Raw genomic sequence first — 21,570 nt, 5'->3', positions numbered from 1 at the left:
CAGCCAGAGACTTGGTGTCACTGTAGTGCCTACATGTTGCAGGGATTTGAGTGGATTAAATGTGGCAGGGGCACATGTAAGTTACTGTAGTCTGTAAGTGGCATGTTTAATGTCCCTACCATGCTCTGCCCATGTTAACACCCTCCTTGCATTTACACACTATGAACCAGAGCCAGTAAATGGGTGCCGAAAGAAATTGGCACTAAGCGTGATTCCATAAAGGGTGTGTGTCTTTTATAGAATCACACATAGTGATGGTTCCTGCACCTAACTTTAGGTGCCAGACTCATGCCTGCTGAAACCTGGTAGTAGAGTTAGGCATCACACTTCTAGGATAGAGTGCAGCCAGACACGCATGCAAATTTTCATGCATGTCAACTAACTTCAATAATTGCTTGTTAGCACCCTGTTAAGGGCCCTTTGCTCAATTAAACTGCCTGTGCACCATGTATAGAATCTGGTATACCACTTACATCCAGCCTTACAGAATAGCACTTTCATTTCCCTATGCGTTGCATGTAATGGTAAGCACCCTGTTACGGAGCTGCCCTCAGGTGCAGCTTACACAGGGTACTTAACACTTCCTCAGCTGACAACATAACTTATACTAACTACAGTGTGCTGTTCACTCCCTTTCCCCATCCATAACCTGCCCAGTTCCCATCCCCTACACAACATACAGTTATAGCGTGTGCTGTCACCACAGACATAGTAACTGTTGGTGCAGTGACATGACAGTGCAAGCTAATGTAACCCTAAGGGGTTAAAATACATTATACCTGGGGGCTTTGTGGTGGCCACTGTGGGTCATTTTGGTGGTCTGGGATGGCAGGGGAGTTTTTTCTGCCCAGGGCTGCTCTCCTGTTCAGCCCGGGGATGTTCTGGCCATTCGGGGTCGTTCCAATGCTGCCCGGATGTTATGGGCATTTTGGGCCCGTTTTGGGCCATTTCGCATCTGCATTGGTGGTCAGGGGGGCTCTGGAGGGCTCGAGTGGGAGCACTGTCAAAAAGCATCCAGCTGCGAAGGCGCGCTGGACGTGAATGACAGTGTTCAGTAGGGACCCGGTAGGAAAATGGCCAACTTGCGGTCTAGCCTGCCGGGAGGGAGGGGGACTGAGTGCAAAGTTCGCATATGCTCAGTCCATCCCTGGAGCTTTTGGTTTCCGAGTCTGACGTCCTGCACGTACAACGTGCAGGACATCAGACTCGGAAACCAAACGAAGGAAGAAGACTTCAGCTGGCAGGGGTTGGGATGGTGGGTTGGCGGGTTGGCAGCGGGAGGGGGGTTGAGAGGGTCGTCAGCAGGGGATCCAGGGCAAATCTACAGGGGTTCAGGCCCCCGTGGCCCCATAGTAGCTACGCCCCTGGTATGTGATATGTTTCTAAAATAATGGCATTATTTTCTTAACGTAAGCACCACACATAAGCAAGGAGTCCACCACTTCATGAAAAGTTAGAAATCTACGATATCTGTAATTTATTTATTGGGATTTATTAACCACCTTTATGAAGAGATTCACCCAAGGTGGTGTACAGCAAGTACAGTTTAACATAAAACTTACAATTTTGATAACAGCATAACAATAGTTAAAATGACCAAGTATAAACATCTACGTATATATAAAGGAGACGTAGGTGTTTCTTTATTCGTGTCTGAACTCCTCCAGCCCCCAAAGAGCTACAGCCACCAAACCGTAATGAATAGGCAAGCGGTCTGCAAGATCCAGAACAGAAAAAAAGAAAAGCAGACCCACGTGGTGAAATAAAACAAAGTTTATTCAGCGCAGCTACATAAAATGAGCATACAACTTTCCTCCAACCGCTCAACATGAGAGGGTGAAACATGGCCAAGGTCTGCGTCAGGGGCTTAACATGAAACCAGCAGGAACAGTCCAATGTTTTCCCTGTCTGGTTAGTGCAGTGCAACACAGAGAATAAAGCTCACAGTCAGCTGTCTTTTCCAAGCAGCTGCAGCCACAAATATACATGAGACAGTGCTTGCAAATACATATCATGCTTACTGACTGCGGATATCCTGAAAACCTGACTGGCTGGGTGTGCACTGAGGACAGGCAGGAGAACTATTTTTGTGTCTCATACCAGCTGTATCTTCATTTAAAGTAAAACAAATCCCATTTCTTAAAACAGTTCATGGACTATTGTCATTTGACCTCTGTCTTGTTTTCTATCACAGTTCTGAGAAAAGACTTCTTACCCTCCTGTTCTACTCCCGACTCCAGGTGAAGAAACTGAGGCATGTGATACTGAAAAGTAACCATTCTAATATTTAAGGGGAGGGGATATTTAAATAATATTAGGGATACTGATTTATACCTCAGTTCTGAGAATATGAAATAATACACTGGTCATTATTTCTCTGGAGCAGAATAGAGAGCCTTTAGTCAGTTTGAGTATATTTATTTATTTATTGCATTTGTATCCCACATTTTCCCACCTATTTGCAGGCTCAATGTGGCTTACAGAGTTTGGTTATGACATAATCATTTCATGGCAGTTCCTTGTGACTCTGGGCAAGTCACTTAACCCTCCATTGCCTGCCGCATTGAGCCTGCCATGAGTGGGAAAAGGTGTGGGGTACAAATTAAAAAAAAAAAAAATGTAAGAAGATTAAGTGAGGGAGGAAAGAAGGAAGGTGTATCTGAAGGCCCTCCACACATGTTGATTGGGTACTGTTCTGACCCAAACTTGACTTCTGGCTGTCTACATTTTTTCCTTTAAAACACCTACAGGGCTGTTATTATGGAAATTAAATAATTTCAGTCAAAAAACCCTACTGGTTAAGAGTACAGTGACACTTTTTAGCCTTCCGGTAAAGTGTGGGAATCAGCAAGTCCTTGAAGCAAGCTGCAAATTTAATTATGTAAGTTGTTGGTGAATTTCCTGAACACCAGCAAAGCTACACAGCATAACCACAGATTGCAGCTTTCAGCATCCATGTGCATTACAGAAACCCATAAACTGGATACCACCCTACATGTGAGGTAAACAGGGGCCACAGTGATTTCCCTGATCTGTACCTACTCATAAACAAAAACAAAAATAAGGTGAATTGTAACATTTTTGTTCGCATTTAGCATCTATTATCCTTGAATAAATCTTTCCTTAAGTAGTACCAAGCACAAACCACCTGTAACAACAACAGAAATGAAAAACCACAATCCAGTGCTCTTCTGACCAGGATAAATATAATTTCAGTTGGGTTGCTTTTCTGAAGTAGGCTGTGAAAATTGTAAGGCTGTTTATTCTACATGCTGTTTTAGATTAATTGTGCAATTAAGATTTTCAATCGATATGCAGCCTTAAAATAATGAAAAAAATAAGAAATACATAAGAGCATAAGAATAGCCATACTGGGTCAGACCAATGGACCATCTAGACCACATCCTGATTCCAACAGTGGCCAATCCAGGGCACAAGTACCTGGCAGAAACCCAACTAGTAGCAACATTCCATGCTACCAATCCCAATGACACGAGTGGCTTCCCCATCTCTGTCTCAATAGCAGACTATGGACTTTTCCTCCGGAAACTTGTCCAGACCTTTTTAAAACCCAGATACGCTAACTTCTGTTACCACATCCTCCGGCAACGAGTTCCAAAAATTAACAATTCTTTGAGTGAAAAAATATTTCCTTCTATTTTGATTTTCATGTGATTTCACTGAATGTCCCCTGGTCGTTTGATTTTTAACTTTTTCAAAAAGTACATTCACTTTTACTGGTTCTACACCACTCAGGAATTTGTAGACCTCAATCATATTCCCCCTCAGCTGTCTGTTTTCCAAGCTGAAGAACCCTAACCTCTTTAGCCTTTCCTCATATGAGAGGCATTCCATCTGCATCTCAAAAAAGATATAGTGGAATTAGAAAAGGTACAGAGAAGGGCGATGGGGTGAGTTGCTGTATGAGGAAAGGCTAAAGCGGCTAGGGCTCTTCAGCTTGGAGAAAAGACAGCTGAGGAGAGATATGATAGAGGTCTATAAAATAATGCATGGAGTAGAATGGGTAGACATGAATCGCTTGTTTACTCTTTCCAAAAATACTAGGACTAGGGGGCAAGCAATAAAACTACAAAGTAGTAAATTTAAAACAAATTGTTATTAAATGTGAAATTCATTGCCAGAGAATGTGGTAAAAGCAGTTAGCTTAGTGGGATTTAAAAAAAGGTTTGGCTAGCTTCCTAAAAGAAAAGTCCATAAGCCATTATTAAGATTGACTTGGGAAAAATCCATTGCTTATTTCTAGGATAAGCAGCATAAAATTAATTGTACTGTTTTGGGAACTTGCAACCTGGATTAGCCACTGTTGGAAACAGGATGCTGGGCTTGATTGACCTTTGTCTGTCCCAGTATGGCAACACTTATGTATTTATATCATTTTGGTTATTCTTCTTTTAATGTTTTTTTTTTGTTACTTTTGTACCCTGTGCTTTCCCACTCATGGCAGGCTCAATGTGGCTTACATGGGGCAATGGAGGGTTAAGTGACTTGCCCAGAGTCACAAGGAGCTGCCTGTGCCTGAAGTGGGAATTGAACTCAGTTCCTCAGGACCAAAGTCCACCACCCTAACCACTAGACCACTCCTATTCTATTCAAATTCTACTATACCTTTTTTGAGATACGGCAACCAGAATTGAATGCAATACTCAAGGTGAGGTCATACCATGGAGCGATACAAAATACAAATTGAAAAATTACAAATTAAATGCATAGTGTCCCTCTCACATTTCCTCCTGTAAAGTGCAAAATATAGACAGCAGATGTAAATTCTGAAAACCAGTGGCAAATCCATGGGGGGGGGGGGGGGGGGGGAGGGGGGGGCTGGGCCCTCTCACTTTTGGCTCGCGATCCCTCTGCTTTCTTGACTGGCGGGGATGCCAAGCCCTGCCAGCTGAAGACCTCTGCTGCCCGAGTCACACCTTTCTCACTGACTTTGATGCCTGCCTCTCCTTCTTTCTTGAACCTTCATCTCCTTCCCTCATTCTTGGGGATTTTAACTTTCATGTTAATGACCCCTCTAACTCTTATACTTCTCAATTTCTTGCCTTAACATCCTCCTTCAATCTTCAACTGTGCTCCACCGCCCCTACTCACCAGAATGGCCACTGTCTTGATCTTGTATTCTTCTCCAACTGCTCACCCTCCAATTTCCTTACCTCAAATCTTCCCCTATCTGACCATCATCTTTTAACTTTCACACTTAGACACCCTCCTCCTCAGTCCCATCCTATTCTAACCAACACGTTTAGGAATCTACAGGCTATTAACCCTTCTACCTTGTCCTCCAGTATCTCTAATCTTTTCTCTATTGCTATATCAACCAAATCCGTCAATGAGGCTGTCTCTTCCTATAATACTATTCTGTCATCTACTCTGGACACTCTAGCTCCTCCCGTGTCTCGTCCTGTAAAACGTACCAAACCCCAGCCTTGGCTGACCCCTACTATCCGCTACCTATGCTCTTGTGCCCGCTCTGCTGAATGCCTTTGGTTTAAATCTCGTACCTGTGCTGACTTCATACACTTCAAATTCTTGCTGACCTCCTTCCAATCTGCTCTCCAACTTGCCAAACAGGATTATTATATCCAATTGACTAACTCTATTGGTTCGAACCCTCGACATCTCTTTGCTACGCTAAACTCTCTCCTCAAAGTGCCTTCTCCTCCAACTCCCCCTTCACTTTCTCCCCAGACTTTGGCTGATTACTTTCACGATAAAGTTCACAAGACTGAACTTGAATTCGCAACCAGCTCTCCTCCACCCCCTCTTCCCTTAGTCCACTCTCTCAACCCTCTTACCCCTGCCTCCTTTTCTTCCTTTTCCGAAATCACTGTAGAAGAAACTTTACTTCTTCTTTCATCCTCAAAACTAACCTCCTGCCCCACTGACCCTATCCCCACTCATCTACTCAACACTATCTCTCCTGCTGTCACCCCTTTCATCTGTCATATCCTCAATCTGTCACTTTCCACTGCAACTGTCCCTAATGCCTTCAAACATGCCATAGTCACCCTGTTGGATTATTTGTAGTAAATAATTAGCAGATTTTAGTACACACAGCTTCAGCTTTAGAAATGTTAATTTCTTTCTTCATCTCTCTCTCATTCACCCCTGAATAATTCACTGCTGAGTCACTTTAAAGTTGAAGTAACAAAACATCTGTTTACTCACAGTTTGTAGTTAGATTATAATCAGACAGGCTTATATATACATATTACTATACATTTGTATTATCAGCTCCTTCCATGTGCTTAGATGGTAATGGATGCTCACACCACCATAGATCCTCTCAGGTTAGGAGAGATCATGAGCTCCATGTGCTCCATGTGCTGCATGTGCTGCATCTAAACCCCCACAGGAAGTTGCATAGCTGTGTGACCTCTCTAAGTAATTTACATCAGAGGTCACAGAGTAATCACAGAGAAATAATAGGTGACAGGCAATGCATGCAAAATACAATTACATTCCAACAAACCCCTTCTCATGCATAACTGTCATGCAATTATTTATTCATACAAAGTCCAAGCTTTATACGCAGATTCACAAAATGTTCTCTGGGTAACGGTTTGGTCATGATGTCAGCTGTCATCTCACTGGTGTGACAATAGTGTAGACTGATGACCCCTTCTTTCGCCAACTCTCGCACGTTGTGGTATTTCGTTGCGATGTGCTTGGTGCGTGACTGAACCTTGTCATTCTGTGACAGTCGGATGCAGCTCTGATTATCTTCCATTATCTGGATTGGTCTCTTTTCAGCTATTCCAAAATCCAGCAAAAGTTTTTCAATCCACATCAGTTCTCTGCACGCTTCCGATACGGCCACGTATTCAGCTTCTGTAGAAGACAAACTCACAATACTTTGTTTATGACTGGCCCATGAAATTTGTACATTTCCATACATAAACACATATCCACTTGTGGATTTATAATCAGAATGATCCCCTGCCCAATCTGAATCACAGTAACATATTAGTTTTGGATTACTATTGGCTGAAACCTTTAATTTACAATCAATGGTACCCTTTAAATACCTTACCATCCTTTTAACTGCAGTCCAATCTGATTTGGTAGGTGAGCTGACCCTTCTGCTCAAAATTCCTACTGCATTTGCTATATCAGCCCTGTATGTGGTAGCTAGATATAAAAGCTTACCTATGGCTGATCTATATTGGATGTTATCTGGTAAAGGTTCTCTTACTGTTTCATCCTTCAGAAAATCAGTGATCATGGGAGTGCTTACAACTTGGGCATCTTGCATACCTAAACTTTCAATAAGCTCATTTATTTTCTGCTTCTGGCTTAGAAGATAAGAACCATCATTTTGTTTCTCAATTTCTATACCAAGATAGTATGACACATTACCAAGTTCTTTTATCTCAACATTGTGGTTTAAACACTTTACAATGTCCTTGTACTCTTGCTCACTTTTGCTTGCAATGAGCAGATCATCAACAAAAGCTAAAATGTATGCATATTGTCCATTTCTGCACCTAGTGTACAAGCATTTATCTGCTTCACCTTGCTTAAATCCTAAATTTGTCAATATTTCATGCAATTTTTCATTCCAACATTTTGCACCTTGCTTTAATCCATAAAGACCTTTGTTTAATTTACACACTAGCTGTCTTTGTTTTGTATTTATGAAACCTGTTGGTTGTTCCATGTACAAGTCTTCAGTTATATCTCCGTGAAGAAATGCTGTTTTCACATCAATGTGGTTGACTTGCATGCCTTTTGAGACTGCAATGCTCAGAAGTGTTCTGATTGTCGTGTGTTTCACTACAGGTGCAAACACTTCATCAAAATCTTCTCCATATTTTTGAAGATATCCCTTTGCCACTAATCTGGCTTTATACCTTTCCACTTTTCCTTGTGCATTCCTTTTTAACTTGAATACCCATTTGCATCCTATAGCTTTCTTGCCAGGAGGTAATTTTGTAAGAATCCAAGTATTATTTTTATCCAATGCATCAATTTCTTCTTGTGCAGCTTTATGCCATTCAGCAGCTTCTTCTGCTGGCATTTTCTCAATCTCATCCCATGTTAAGGGCTCTTGAGCTTCTGCTGACTTTGTTAGGTAAGACAGTCTTGGGGGTGGAACACCTTTGTTTTCCCTGGATGAGCGTCTGACAACAGGTTGGTCTGACCTTTCCGCATCCTCTAAATCTGAGAGTCCTTCTCCAATTGATTCCCCTTCTCCAACTGTACTGTCTTCTTCAATGATCCTTTCTGTGTCTGCTTCCTCTGCCTGTTCCTCGTTAGATACAGGTGAGTTGCTTTCAGACATCTGCCTTGGTATGGCATTTATATACACTGGCATGTCTATTATGGTTCTAGTTTCATATTCTGGATGATAAGGCTCATCTGGGATAATCCAGCCTTTATCAACCCTTTTGTTTTCATCAAAATATGTAACATGTCTTATGCCAACAATGCCAGTTTTCAGATTCAAAATTCTATATCCTTTGTGTCCTGGAGTATAGCCAACTAAAATGCCCCTTTCTGTTGTGGAATCCAGCTTATGCCTTCTTTGCTTTGGTACATGAGCATATGCTGTACTTCCAAATGTTCTTATGTGTGACAGGTTTGGCTTCCTACCATGCCATGTCTCATGTGGTGTGCGCTCAGCGCCTTTAGTTGGCATTCTGTTTTGTAGGTACACTGCTGTGAGAATGGCTTCCCCCCATAGTCTTTTAGGGAGATTGCTATCTGACAGCATACATCTGGTCATTTCCACAAGTGACCTAAATTTTCTCTCTGCAACAGAATTTTGCTCTGGTGTATAAGCTACTGTTGTGATATGCTGAATGCCTTCTTGTTCTAGAAATGTGCGCATGCTTTGTGAAGTGAACTCACCACCATTGTCGGTCTGAAGAACCTTTGGTTTTCTTTCAAATTTATTGCTCACCACGGCTACGTATTTCTTCAGCATGTCTGTGACTTGACTTTTTTCTTTCAGCAAATAGGCCACACAATATCTAGAGAAATCATCCAAGAATATTAGCACAAATCTGTTATTTCCCAATGATGGGATATTAAACGGTCCACATAAGTCACTGTGTATTAAGTCCAGCACTTTATTACTCCTATTTCCTGTGTATGCAGGAAATGAGGGTCTCACACCTTTTTGAGTAACACAGTCTATGCATTTCTCCATTTTACCAGCATCTGCACTTATCTGAATGCCGGTGGCTAGTTGCTTACTGTAAAGATCCTGGATCACCTTACAATCACGATGTCCCAGGCGGCGGTGCCAGATTTCCAGACTACATTTACCATCATTCTTCCTTACTTGCACCATATGTGAGGCTTCACCTGAAATGCTCAGTTTATAAACATCATTATGCATAAAAGCTTCAGCATACACTTCATCATTTTTAGAGATTGTGCACTTACTGTTTTCAAAATGAATCACAAATCCCTTCTTATCTAATGTAGATACACTAAGCATATTGCAAACTGCTTGGGGAATATACAAGACATCACTTACAGGAATTTCTTTAACTTCATTAGACACTTTGCATTTTAAGAATCCAATACCTTTTGCTTGGATCTTAGCAGTCCCTGCGTTTGCAGTTTTAAGAATACCTTCCTCTGGACACATTTCCTGAAAGAAATCCTTACAATTGGTTAAATGGCATGTGCTCCCCGAATCCAAAATCCAAGTACTTTCATTTGAATTATTATTTACCATAGTCAAAGATTTTTCTGCCATTAGAAAGCCCTTGTGTTTATCTTTGTCCTTCATACATTTCCTGGTTTGAAAATTCTTTAGTTCCATTGGCTTAGGTGAGCTAGAGGGAGTGTTTTGTGTTTCCTTACACCATTTAGATACATGTCCCTCCTTTCCACATGAGTAGCAAATCAGCTTGCCCTTGGGTGGAGTTTTCCCATAGCTCCGCCTTCCTCTGTTCTTTGCCAAGAAATTTGTTTCATTTCTCTCTGACTTGCTTTGAGAACACATCTCCTCAGAATCATTTATTATGCATTCCTGCCTTAGTTTTGATGTTGTCTGTTCAAAAGATTGCCCTTCAATGGCCTCATTTACAGACCTAAAAACATCAAACTTCTTTGATAGTGAGGTAAAAAGAAATGCTCTTTTCAATGCATCACACATGGGAATTCCAGAAAGTTCTAACTTTTGAAATGAAGACATAAGATGCATAATGTGATCATTACATTTACTTTTATCCCTTAATTTGGTTTCATTCAACTCTGCCAACCAAATTGGTTGCTGCTTTGCATATGTAGTTGCATACATAGTTCTCAGTTTATATAAAATGTCCTTTGGTGTATCTTTTCCCTCCACTAATATGGCTTGTTTCTCTGAGAGAGCTTCCAAAAGCATGCACTTCACATAATAGTTTGCATTGTCCCATTCAGCCATATTTTCATCTGTTCTGTCTTGGTCTAAGCATATATTTAATCCTTTTGCTCGAAGGAGACATATGAATCTTAGTTCCCACTGCTGATAATTAAACTCAGTTAATTTAGGCACCTTGAGAGAATAGAAAAATGGTGAATTTCTTCCCTCAGCCATTTTCTTAGCCTTCTGTCTGCTGTGTGGGGGGAGAGAGAGACAGACTGAATCTTTCCTTTAAAACTTAAGAGAAAAATGTGGCCTTTTTTTCTGCCTGGTAATATTTCTCTTCTTTTTCAATTCCTGAGCCCTGGGCCCATAACCCTTTTGTTGGATTATTTGTAGTAAATAATTAGCAGATTTTAGTACACACAGCTTCAGCTTTAGAAATGTTAATTTCTTTCTTCATCTCTCTCTCATTCACCCCTGAATAATTCACTGCTGAGTCACTTTAAAGTTGAAGTAACAAAACATCTGTTTACTCACAGTTTGTAGTTAGATTATAATCAGACAGGCTTATATATACATATTACTATACATTTGTATTATCAGCTCCTTCCATGTGCTTAGATGGTAATGGATGCTCACACCACCATAGATCCTCTCAGGTTAGGAGAGATCATGAGCTCCATGTGCTCCATGTGCTGCATGTGCTGCATCTAAACCCCCACAGGAAGTTGCATAGCTGTGTGACCTCTCTAAGTAATTTACATCAGAGGTCACAGAGTAATCACAGAGAAATAATAGGTGACAGGCAATGCATGCAAAATACAATTACATTCCAACACACCCCACTCCTCAAAAAACCTTCTCTGGATCCTACCTCTCCTTCCAACTATCGCCCCATCTCCCTCCTCCCTTTCTTATCCAAGATACTAGAACGTGCTGTCCACTGTAGCTGCCTCGACTTTCTTTCTTCTCAAGCTATTCTTGATCCACTCCAATCTAGCTTTCGCCCCCTTCATTCAACTGAAACAGCACTTGCTAAAGTCTCCAATGATCTATTCCTGGCTAAATCCATCCTTCTCGATCTTTCTGCTGCTTTTGACACTGTTGATCACAGCCTACTCCTTGGCACGCTGTCCTCACTTGGATTTCAGAACTCTGCTCTTTCCTGGTTTTCTTCTTATCTCTCTCAGCGTACTTTTAGTGTATACTCTGGTGGATCCTCCTCTTCCTCTATCCCGCTCTCAGTGGGTGTACCTCAAGGATCTGTCCTAGGACCTCTCCTTTTCTCCATCTATACTTCCTCCCTTGGTGCTCTGATCTCATCAGCGTAAAGGTGATATTGAAACCCGTGGGCTGACTCCCAGATCTACCTCTCCACACCAGAAATCTCGGCAGAAATCCAGGCCAAGATATCTGCCTGCCTGTCTGACATTGCTGCCTGGATGTCTCACCGCCACCTGAAGCTCAGTATGTCCAAAACTGAGCTCCTTATCTTCCCACCTAAACCAACCTCTCCCCTTCCCCCACTCTCTATTTCTGTCGACAACACGCTCATTCTTCCTGTCTCATCTGCTTGTAACCTTGGGGTCTTCTTCGACTCCTCCCTCTCCTTCTCTGCACATATTCAACAGATTGCTAAAACCTGTCGTTTCATCCTCTATAATATCGCCAAAATTCGCCCTCTCCTTTCTGAGCACGCTACCAGAACCCTCATCCACACTCTCATCATCTCTCACTTGGACTACTTGCTTCTCACAGGTCTTCCACTCAGCCATCTTTCTCCTCTTCAATCTGTTCAAAATTCTGCTGCACTTTTAATATTTCGCCAAAGTCGCTATGCCCATATCAGCCCTCTTCTGAAGTCACTTCACTGGCTCCCTATCCATTTCCGTATACAGTTCAAGCTCCTCTTATTAACCTATAAGTGCATTCACTCTGCTGCCCCTCACAACCTCTCCACCCTCATCTCTCCCTACACTCCTTCCCAAGAACTCCGTTCACTAGGCAAATCTCTCCTAATTGCACCCATCTCCTCCATTGCTAACTTCAGACTCCATTCCTTTTATCTCGCCACACCTTATGTCTGGAATAGACTTCCTGAGCCATTACGTCAAGCTCCATCCCTGGCTGCCTTCAAATCCAGGCTAAAGGCCTACCTGTTTGATGCTGCTTTTAATTCCTATCTTGTCACCTTCTCGTAACCTTATCTTGTCTTTCTCTCTTCAATAGTCCCTTTTCCCTATGTGTCCTATCTGTCTGTCCTGATTTAGATTGTAAGCTCTTTTGAGCAGGGACTGTCTTTTCTTCATGTTCAATTGTGAAGCGCTGCGTACGACTGGCAGCGCTATAGAAATGATTTGTAGTAGTAGCAGCACTTATTCAGAAAGTGTGCTTCGCTGCTAATGCCAACTCTCACATGCTTAGTTCTAGTCTGAGCATGAACGGGACAGCCGCCATAAACTGCATGTGCGACTAAGGCAGGAGAGGTCTTCGGCTGGCCAGGGCTTGGTATCCCCACCAGCTCAGGTATTTATATTTATTTATTTGTTGCATTTGTATCCCACATTTTCTCACCTGTTTGCAGAGGAGCCAAGGGTTGTGAGGGGGGGGGGGGGGGGGGGAGAGAATTGCATGCCCATCCACCTTAGGCTAAGGCCCACCCAGAATTGGTTGCTTCACTACACCACTGCTCAAAACTGACATATTTCAATGACTAAACTGAAAATAAAATCAATTGTTCTTATCTTTGTCTGGTGATTTTATTTTTTTAATCACTTGTTCCCTGCTTTTGATTCTGCTTCCCTCCGTCTGTGCCTTGAACTCTGTTTTTAGGGCATACTGTCCATTCGTTATTTGTTTTCTCTCCTCTTTTCTCCTTCACTTTCTGCCCCATAGCCATCTTTCACGTTCCACTTTCTTCCATTTTTCGTCCTTCTGAGATCTGTCTAGTTTCCATCTCTTCTCCTACCCTCCCCTCCATTGGCAACATCTTCTCCCATCTCTGTCCCCTTCCCTTCCATGGGCACAGTCTCCTTTCTTACCTTCCCTTCCCCTCCATGGGCATTGTCTCCTCTCCTCCCCTTCGGGTCCTGGCATATCTGCGTGACTGTATCTCCCCTCCTCTTTGCTTGCACTCTGGCATATCTCACTCTCCCCCCTCCCATGGTGTTTGGATCTCTCTGGGTCCAGTATTTTTGTCGCTCTTCCTCCTTCCCCTGCACTCAGGGCATCTAACTCTCTTTCCCCCCAACCCTCCGTGCTTGCCTTTACAGTCGCCTGCCTCCTCTGCCACTACTGCTCCCACCCCTTATGCTGTGTTGGTCCCAGATAAAAATGCAATTTAAGGAAGACTGAGCAATTAGAGAACTTTAATCAGAGATTAAATCTTTGCCTTCTGAACTAAGATCCCTGGGAATTTCTCAAATTTCCACAGGAAGCTATTCCACCTTTGAATAGAATATATTATATTCTCTCTCACAATCCATGAGGTGATAAACTAGGAACTCTTGCTCAAATACAAGTGAAGCAACCAAAGTAGCTTTCTCACATCTCTCAGACAAGGAGGTCTCCAACATCTCAGATAGGCTCAGGAGGCCAATACTGAGAAATTGAATATTTTTTTTTTTGTTACATTTGTACCCCACGCTGTCCCACTCATGGCAGGCTCAATGCGGCTTACATATTGTATACAGGTACTTATTTGTACCTGGGGCAATGGAGGGTTAAGTGACTTGCCCAGAGTCACAAGGAGCTGCCTGTGCCTGAAGTGGGAATTGAACTCAGTTCCCCAGGACCAAAGTCTACCACCCTAACCACTAGGCCACTCCTCTCCTCAATATGACTTTCAAAACTGCATTTATTTTTGGAAATCTCATATACCCCTCTGTGGAAGGAAGGTTTGGATATATCCTGAAGTGAGCAGACAGAAACACCTTCCTAGCTATGAGACGGGAAGTTTTGGCTTTGGGGGTGTCTTTGTGCCAAAATATTTTACTATACATTTACATGAATAAAGTATGTGTGTTTTCAACCTGAACACTTAAGGGCTTTCTTGGAGTTGAAGAAATATTGATTGGGGGAGTCCAATTAGCTCTGTGTTGGATACAGGAGATGATGCAGCATTATTTCACTACTGGGTCTTTCTTGTTTCATTTTCCCCTCTGAATCTCCTTTCTCTAAGGATATCCCTCCTCCCATTATGGAGGTCTAAGAGGCTGATGATTTATTTTAATGTATGTTTTTGTTATATATTATGCCTTTATTGCTTTTAGCAATTTTTTTTAAACTTGTGATGTTGTACTTAAATTAAAAATAAATAAATTTTTAAAGGGGATTTTTTTTCTATTCATTTTATTTCTGGCTGTGCACTAATGCGGACATTAAAAAACAAATTACAGTGAGGGCACTTACCGCCTCCTTTTTAGGTGACGCTAAGAGCTGTTGTGTTATGAACGTGCTAACCAGTTAGTGTGGTGGTGACATCAGCTTGCTAGTGCCCATTCTCTGCCTCTGACACACCCCCTCCAAAACAAAACAAAAATAATTACTATGCAGCTAGCATGTGCAGAGGGCAAAACTAATGCGGAATGCTTTAGCGTGTCCTGTGTTAGGCGCTCCAAGAAGACAGGAGGAGCCTCCACGGACCGTGTCGGGTCCTTGATATGAATATTCTGAATAAACTGTTTTTTGATATTATCTCTCTATTGGTTTGCGCATTTGTCAGCCTCTACTTTTGCTGTGTTAGGCACTAACACGTGTCATGCAGCAAAAATTGTCCAACGAAGTAAAAGAGCTCCTTAATTTAGCACATAACAGATGTTTGTGTAGACAGAGATCATGGGTCCAAATAATGCCATTCCTTTCCTCCTTGTATTTCACAGACCATCAGAACTGGATGGGTTGCAGCACTAATGTACAAACCCATGCACATTTTTAAAGAATGAGCAGCCTGATGGAGTTTAAATGTGACCAGCCACATATCTCTCTTTGTGTACTGTGGAAAACAGACTGGCTTTCAGAAGTTCAAGGCAAATCACATGGGAAATGAGTAAAGCAAGTGAAGGAAAATCTCTCCTAATTTCCATTTCCCACTCCACAGCCTGTATGTTTTGGTTTTAGTGAAGGACAATGAAGATCTGACAGTGTAGAAGTGACTTTCCTAAGGTCACAAGGAGAATTAGCAGGATTTGAGCTCAGGTTTTTCTAGCTCCTAGTTTGCTGTTCTATTCACTAGGGTACTCTAACGGGTAGTTGATCAAATCCAGAGTTCTATTAGCCTTTGCTATGGGCAGAACTCTTAACAGAATGTTTGTACATTTCATCTATATGGATAATAATGAGATAAATCTAGACATGGTCTCCTTGCTGATGAAGAGCCTTGATAGCTGATGATGACAGAGAAAAATGAAAGGATACAGAGATAGCGAATATACTTACCTGTAGCAGGTATTCTCCGAGGGCAGCAGGCCTTATATTCTCACAATTAGTTAATGTGATCCCACGTTGCCCAGTCCAGAGCTTTTAACAAGCTTCAGAAGAGCTTTGTGGAATTTGTTGCCAGAAAATGGAGTAAAAGCAGTTAGCTTAGCAGGGTTTTTAAATGGTTTGGATGGCTTCCTAAAGGAAAAGTCCATAGACCATTATTAAAATGGACTTGGGGAAAATGCAATTGCTTATTGCTTGGTGAAAATCTAATTGCTTATTTCTAGGATAAGCAGCTAAAATGTATTGTACTGTTTTGGGACCTTGCCATGTACTTGTAACCTGGTTTGGCCACTGTTGGAAACAGGATACTGGACTTGATGGACCTTCGGTCTGTCCAAGTATGGCAATACTTACTTCCTATGACAGCGCAGTTACTGCAGTTAAATACTACAGCATAAAAAGAAAAAATAGGAGACAACTCCAAGAGGAGGTGGGAGGGTTTGTGAGAATATCAGGCCTGCTGTCCTTGGAGATTACCTGCTACAGGTAAGTATCTTTGCTTTCTCCGAGGACAAGCAGGCCATAATTCTCATAATTAGGGTATCCCTAGCATGCAGGCTCACCAAAAACAACAAACATTGGTCAATTGGGCCTCACAACATGAGGATAGTACTCAGATTAATCTGAAAACTATATATAACTGAATGAGAGTGCTGCCTAGAACAGAATAAAACGGGCCTGGAAGGGTGGAGTAGGATTCTAGACCCCAAACAGATTCTGTGTAACTGTCTGCCTGAACCAACTGTTGCGTCGGGTATCCTGCTCAAGGCAGGATGAGCATGAGGTTGGGGAAAGAATGTTGGCAAGACAATCAACAGGTTCAGATGGAATTCCAACACCATCTTTGTCAGGAACTTAGAGTGCGGGTGGAGGACTACTCTGTTGTAATGAAACTTAGTATAACGTGCATTCACTGCTAAGGTTTGCAGCTCACTGACCCTACAAGCTGAAGTAACAGCCACCAAGAAAATGACCTTCCAGGTCAAGTACTTCAGAAGGCAGAAATCCAGTGGCTCAAAAGGAGCTTTCAGCTGGGTAGGAATGATGTTGAAGTCCCATGACACTGGCAGAGGTTTGACAGGGGGCACTGACAAAAGCAAACCACTCATGAAGTGAACTCAAGGCTGTCCAGATTGGCTTACCCTCAACACATTGATGATAAGCACCAATTGCACTGAGGTGAACCCTTACAGAGTTGGTTTTGAGTCCAGACTCAGAGAGGTGTAGACAGTATTCAAGCAGGGTCTGTGTAGGGCAAGAAAGGGGATCTAGGACCTTGCCCTTACAACAGGTGGCAAACCTCCTCTACTTGAAAGAGCAACACCTCTTAATGGAATCTTTCCTGGAAGCCAGCAAGACCTGGGAGACACCCTCTGGGAGATCCAAGGAAGCAAATTTTAGGCTCTCAACATCCAGGCTGTGAGGGCCAGAGACTGAAGTTTGGGATGCATAAGTCCAGAAGAAGAGGGAACCAGATCTGATGAGGCCAATAAGGTGCAATCAGAATCACAGTCCCAAGTTCTTACTTGAAGTTCATCAAAGTCTTCCCCACATGAGATATGAGAGCATACACGTACAGAAAACTGGTCCCCTAATGAAGGAGGCAGCATCCGACTCTAGTCTGTCGTGGGCATGGAGCCTGGAACAAAACCAGACCTTATTATTGAGTTGAGTGGCAAAGAGAACCACTGAGGGGGTGCCCCACATTCAGAAGATCTCGCAGGCAGCACTCATGTTGAGAGACCACTAGTGAGGTTGCATAACCCCGCTCAGTCTGTCGGCCAGGCTGTTGGTTTTGCCCGTCAGATAAGTGGCTCAAAAGAACATGCCATGAAAGTGAGCCCAACACCACATCCGGATGACTTCCTGACACAGAAGGCGTGATCTGGTGCCCCCTTGCTTGTTGGTGTAGTACATGGCAACCTGATTGTCTGTTTGAATGAATACAATTTCGTGAGACAGCCAATTTCTGAAAGCCTCTAGAGAGATCTCCAGATCAATCTCCTGGAACTTCGGGTGATATGGAACAGTTTCTTGAGTGGACCAAGCACCTTGAGTGTGAAGCTCATCTACACAAGCTCCCCAACCCAGGAGAGATTCATCATATCTTCCAGACTTCCTGTGGGTTGGCACCACTGAGAGGCCACAAACTGTGGACGTCATGTGGCCCAATAACCTCAACATCTATTGAGCCGTAACATGCTGAGAGGCTTGAACCTGAGAAGCCAGTGCAACTAGAGTGTCTGCTTTTGGTCCTGGGAGGAAGGCTCAAACCTGTTGCATATCGAGCAGGGCTCCAATGAATTCCAATTGCTGGGCGGGTTGAAGATGGGACTTGGGGTAGTTTAAAACGAATCCTAGTAGCGTGAGCACCCAAATGTCCTCGGGGTTGGGTCTGATGCTGGCTGGTCCCAGGGGCCCTGAATAGTAGTTGGCTTCGAGGCAGGTGGAGACCCACTTGATACACCACTGCTCTCAGTGTCTACAAGTCTAGCAACCGTATGTACCGACGCTTCCGATGCTGGTGCAGTACCCGACGTCGATGCTGAGGAATCGTACCTTACTCCACAAATCCTCTCTCGTTGAGCATCTCTAGCTAACTGGGTCCATTCCTTCATATGAAGACAGAGGACACAGTTAGCAGGGCTATGGTCGAGCCCTAAATACTGAAAAGACACCAAGAATGGGTGTCCTAACCAGAGATAGTCTGATTGCACCGGGTACAATGCTTAAAGCCACTGGGAACTTTCGTGGACATAGAAAGGAAAACTTCACCAAATGACGCTATGGTGCTAAAAAAGGGGTACGGCACCAAGAAAAAACCTTGTGAGAACGTGGCCAAAGTCAAGGCCTAAAAATGGCCTAGTGACGCGGGAAAAATAAAGGAAACCTATAAAGTGGGAAAAAAAAGACTAAAAACAATAAAGGAAGAAGGAACCCGAACATGCCAAAAATAGCAAACAAAAGTCGCCAAAAGGCACTCAAAAAGCTCTTCAGACCGAGCTGTGACGAGGACAAAATGTTGACCACCCTTCACCGTGGTAGAAAAACAACTGTGGTAACCGTGTTCTCTCGCGGAAGATGGAAAGGCGCATGTGCATGTGCAGTAGAGCGTGGCTTGCACTCCACAAAGCTCTTTTGAAGCTTCTTAAAAGCTCCAGACCAGGCAACGCGGGATCACGTTACCCAATTGTGAGAAATATGGCCTGCTTGTCCTCAGAGAAAGAGTACTTTTGCTGCTAGGACAATCTCTATAACGCTACCAGTTACAAATAGATGTGTACAGACACTGAAGTTTAGATTTTAGTCAGGACACAGACAAAGTATGTATCACCCATAAAAACAGCTAAAGTATTGGGTCTACCTACAGTCAAGACATGAAGCATACACGATATTGGGAAAGTGTGTGTGATACAAGCCACAAGCACAGCAAATCTATTCCTAGCTGTTTATATACCACACCCTTAATAAAAGAAGGGATTTTGGAGTTAGCTCATGCCTGTTTTGTACTGTAACTTAAAGTGAGTTATATTCAGATACAGTAGTAAAGCAAGTCAGCTATCTAAAGAGACAATCAAATTTGCTTTATTTAGAGGGGATATTATCGACCTGGGCTACTACTAAGATGGGTTATTTTTCCACAAGTCATACTATTTTAGCACAGGTTCTCGTTGCACAAAATGGGTCTCTATGCTATAAAAGAACCACTTGTGGAAAAACAACCCATTTAAACTATAGCCCACATAATAATGTCTCACCTTAGTCTTAAAACAGCTATGTATCACATGTACTTTGGAAATGGGAACGAGGCACCATAAACTTTAAAGGTTATCTTTTTAAATAGAAATAAAATTTTACTGACTGCATGTTTTTATCTGCTGACTGGATTATTTCAGACTCCCACCATGACAGACCCAGGTAAATGTTTATGACATATTAAAACAAATACTTTCAAGAAATAAAAAGCCCAATTTTATATAGAATGTTGATGTCCACAATTCACCTGGTACTATAGATAAGGCTCTGTATTTGGCAAACCTTTTGTAAAATACACATGCACTTCTACACATCTTTATAGTATCTGCCAGCACAACTTGACACAGCAGTACATTTTTAAAAAGCTGCACATGGAGAAGAAAAAAAAAACAAACATCCTCTCCTCAAATCACCACATAAGCAGCCTTTTAAAATTGATGCTTTCCCCGAAACCACACAACAGCATTTTCTCACTTTTTCCAAACCTCACAATAGCATTAGGCACAAATTCCCCCTCCCCGAATACCTCCCTGCATTGCCCTGACAAAGGAAGCTCCCGGATGACCTTCTCTCCATGTTTACTGGGGGTCTGTTTCATGTCTAGTGGGGGGCAGGCACAATCCCCAGTTGCTCCTGACTCCAGGTTCAAAATAGTGCCAGTCAACCCCTAGCAGTAGTTTCATGGTACTGCTGCAAGAGGTCAGGCCTCTGCCCTTATTTGGCAGCTTGACATCTAGCAGTAGTACTGTGAGGCTGCCACTAGGGGTGGAGCACCACCATTTTGAACCTGGCACTAGGAGGGGCAGAAGCAGGGCTTTTTTTGAGGGGGTACTTGGGGGTACTGAGTACCGGCACCTTTTTCATTGTCTGCTAAAATTGACTCATGGTCCCCAAGTTATAGTAAAAGAGCTCAGGCTCTACACACCAATTCTGCCTTTTCATAGATTCTGTGACTGGTTGCAGGGGGCCTGGCTATTGTGGGGTGGGTTCCTCAGTGATCACCCCACCCCTGAAGGGTGGTCTGGCATTTGAGTACCGGCACCTTTTTTGCTAGAAAACACAAACAAGTGACTGGGGATTGCTCACTAGACATCAGGGAGACCTCTGGTAAGACCCAGGAAAGGGTCAGGTTGGGGGCCATCATTGGGAGGGGTGTGGGGGAGTTTGGGGAGATGTTCCCTGATGCCAGTGAATGGATTTGGGCGGGGGGAGATGATCTTGATGATATTGGATGAGCTCAGACAGGTTCAGGAGAGGGAAATGTACCTGATGCAAACGAGGTGTTCAGAGGATGGGATTCCAATGGCTTGTGCACCTGCTCCTCCAAGCTGCCACTTGCGTACTTCAGGGCAAATGTAAAAACCAATATGAAGATTTTTGGTCTCCATGTGTATTCTCCTTGTAAAATGGGGAATATATGCGTACATGTACAGCCTGTGCAAAACCTCTACAGTGGGGGAAATAAGTATTTGATCCCTTGCTGATTTTGTAAGTTTGCCCACTGACAAAGACATGAGCAGCCCATAATTGAAGGGTAGGTTATTGGTAACAGTGAGAGATAGCACATCACAAATTAAATCCGGAAAATCACATTGTGGAAAGTATATGAATTTATTTGCATTCTGCAGAGGGAAATAAGTATTTAATCCCTCTGGCAAACAAGACCTAATACTTGGTGGCAAAACCCTTGTTGGCAAGCACAGCGGTCAGACGTCTTCTGTAGTTGATGATGAGGTTTGCACACATGTCAGGAGGAATTTTGGTCTACTCCTCTTTGCATATCATCTCTAAATCATTAAGAGTTCTGGGCTGTCGCTTGGCAACTCGCATCTTCAGCTCCCTCCATAAGTTTTCAATGGGATTAAGGTCTAGTGACTGGCTAGGCCACTCCATGACCCTAATGTGCTTCTTCCTGAGCCACTCCTTTGTTGCCTTGGCTGTATGTTTTGGGTCATTGTCGTGCTGGAAGACCCAGCCACGACCCATTTTTAAGGCCCTGGCGG

Source organism: Microcaecilia unicolor, chromosome 9, assembly GCF_901765095.1.
Source record: "Microcaecilia unicolor chromosome 9, aMicUni1.1, whole genome shotgun sequence".
NCBI lineage: Eukaryota > Metazoa > Chordata > Amphibia > Gymnophiona > Siphonopidae > Microcaecilia > Microcaecilia unicolor.
Note: the sequence above shows the minus strand (reverse complement) of the source record.